The following is a 2,851-nucleotide window of genomic DNA, read 5'->3' as shown; positions in this document are numbered from 1 at the left end:
TTGCGTCTCCTTTTCCTTCCAATTTTTCATGCGCCTAATTCATACTGGGGATTGACCAACATTTGGGACTGGGCCCGGGGCCATTTTTTTTTTGCCAGCTCTGGTCTGTCATAGTACTCTTATTTATTTGGCTTTAAGTATATCCAAATTTGTTCCTGTGAAAAACAGTTGATACAGAGATTTTGGTCTATTTACCATGTTAGCCAAAATGACCTACTTATCAGACACGCTTGGGGTAGGACAGCCCGCCTTCCATGCTCTGGCCTCTAGGTGTCAGAGGGAGGCTGTCTCCCTGTCCGTATGCCTTCTGACTTGTGCCTCCTGTGACTTCACCTGGCCATTCAGCCTTTGAGGGCATGTTTAATAAAACACTGAGATGGAGCTACACAGGGGAGTTGGGGTGGGAGAGAAGACCTATTTCCAAAAACAGGACAAAAACAGTCCTCGGCATGAATGAAGAGTCATGATAGTTTGTCAGAACTGGTTTTGATCCAGTACCACCCATGGGACCCTCTCTCCTTTTCTGCGCACTTTGTAAATGTTCCGGAAGGTTCTGGTCTCTCCCCCCTTGCCCCAACTTTTTCCCCCTTATTTTCCCAGTATCTCAATCCTGAAGCAGTGCTGCCAGATTCTTAAGGATCTGTTGTATGGGAAAGAGGGGTGGGCTGGGACTGGGCCACGTGCTGTACATTGGCTGATTCGCATCTGGAGATCTGGATTTTATCCCAGTTTTGAAGTTATTCCAGGCACCTTCAAACTAATAGGACGAGCAACTGTCCTCAGATGGAGAATGAGATAAACTCCATCCTGAATATCCTCCTGTACCTTCTGGGGTGATGTCTGGCATTTTCTCAACAGTAGTAACCGACAGAACCCTTTCTACAGTCAGGGTCCCATGAACCAGTCATTAGGGCAAGAGGCAAGGACTTCTTCCTACTCTTGCTCAAGAGGCACTCTGCTTAGCCCAGCCATCCTGTAGGAATTTGAGATCCGTCCCGCCCATGAGCTCTCTCCTAACACCACTTGGCTACTTTGAGCCAGATTAACCCCTCCAGCTTTCCCTCGTTTGTCAAGGCTGGTTTTGATCTGAAGCTTTCAATAGCCTATCTTACTCCCCAGATAGAACCTTTCCTACTGTTCACCCCATTTTATGTAACTCCTAATTCTCGAGTTTCTTGCTTCTGTTTTATTCCTCTCCCCTTTATCTAACATTAATCCCTTGCTGTTTTCCCCTTTTTTGTTTTGGAAAATTTCAAACCTACAGAAAGCTGCAATCTGCTACAGTGACCACCTCATACTTTCACCAAGGTTCACCAGTTGTTAAAATATCAACAACATGTGTTTGCTTTTTTCTCCAGACACACATGTACTTTATTTTGCTGGAACATTGGACAGACATACAGAAATAGTGACACTGAGCACTCACCTCCTAAGAATGACACTGCTGTACCTTAGCACAACACCATTGTCTCATCCAAGAAAATTCATATCAATTCAACAATATCTGTTTTACAGACTGAAATATCTTCTAGAGCTTATTTTTCCAACTCCTAATCCTTATGTTTTTGAATCTGTACCCCGGTCTTGTGTTTTTTCGGTAGCCACTTAGCCTTTCTGCTGTTGCTAATCTTGGTTTTTCTCTCCCATCTTAATTTCCCCCATATATTTCTTTCATCTTAATTTTGACTGTGACCCCAGATCTCTTCCTTTCTTGTCCTGAGCCTTGCACTACTTTATGTCGTGGGTTTGTCGCTGTTGGCCACAGCTGGGGTTCTGGAGGAGGTGTGCTCAGGGAACTGGCACGTCACAGAACAGAGTCCTCTCAGCCACCATTCCAGCTCCCTTCTCCATCTGAGTCTAAGTCTTAAATACTCCAGGGGTCCAGGCATCAGAACTCTTGGTTTTTGGTGACAAACCTGATTCGCATGACGTAGGCACTGATTCAGCTCCTGTAAGTGGAAAACCAAGGGTCTCACACCTATAGCCCGATAACAGGCACTCAAGTCAGGCTGTCGGGCATCTGACCCACTAACCCCCAACTCTGCTTTGCCAGATAGTGCTCTTATTGGGGGCTCGTTGCCCTTGCCCTCCACAAACACATGAACATGGTAACCTCAGCATGGTAATCTGGGCACGTACTAGTAGTTGACTTCCATTCATTGTGAGTCTGGGGCTTTCAAATACTCCAACCTGTAGAAAACAGCAGCTTTGGCAGACCATCAAGCAAGGTTTTGACCTCTTGCTATATGCCAGGCCAGTGCTACTTGGAAACAGACTTGCTCCAAACACTGCCTTCCGGTCCTGTGACTTCGACTTCTTCGAGTCTTACCACATGCCAGGCACTGGGTCAGATTATGTATGTGCGTTAAGTTATATTGTCAACACTTCACCACATCCCTCGTCTCCCCCACTTAACCCAGTAAACAGGTGCAGACAAGCGAAGTGGCTGAGCCAAGGGTGTGTGGAGGCTACCATCCAGAACCCAGTTTTGCCTGATGCCAAAGTCTGAGTTCTAGATACACACCTTATTGTTGAGAACCTAGGCAAGTCCTTGGCTACTTTGTTTTCTTTCACAGATTTTCTTCTTTCCCTGGTTTAGCTAGATGTCTTAAGGGCACTAACTTGAGTTTGTAAATTGTATTTTTAAACTTTGAACCCTGACATTTGTTTTTTAATTGGCTACCATGTTAAAAATCAAAACAGTAAGTAATCCGGTACTTGATAAAATTTCAACTGGTAGGTAATTTCTCACTCAGTTCTCAGCTCTGATCCATCCTTCACTTTAGGCTTACACATGGACGGATCCATCCTGGGAACTGAAAGTCAGGAGTTAAGGCTGGGGGCTTAACTC

Source organism: Puma concolor, chromosome E3 (genome assembly GCF_028749965.1).
Source record: "Puma concolor isolate L17-30 chromosome E3, mPumCon1.1.hap2, whole genome shotgun sequence".
In the NCBI taxonomy this organism is placed as follows: domain Eukaryota; kingdom Metazoa; phylum Chordata; class Mammalia; order Carnivora; family Felidae; genus Puma; species Puma concolor.
The sequence above is the reverse complement of the archived record's forward strand: the minus strand, read 5'-3'. Positions refer to the sequence as shown.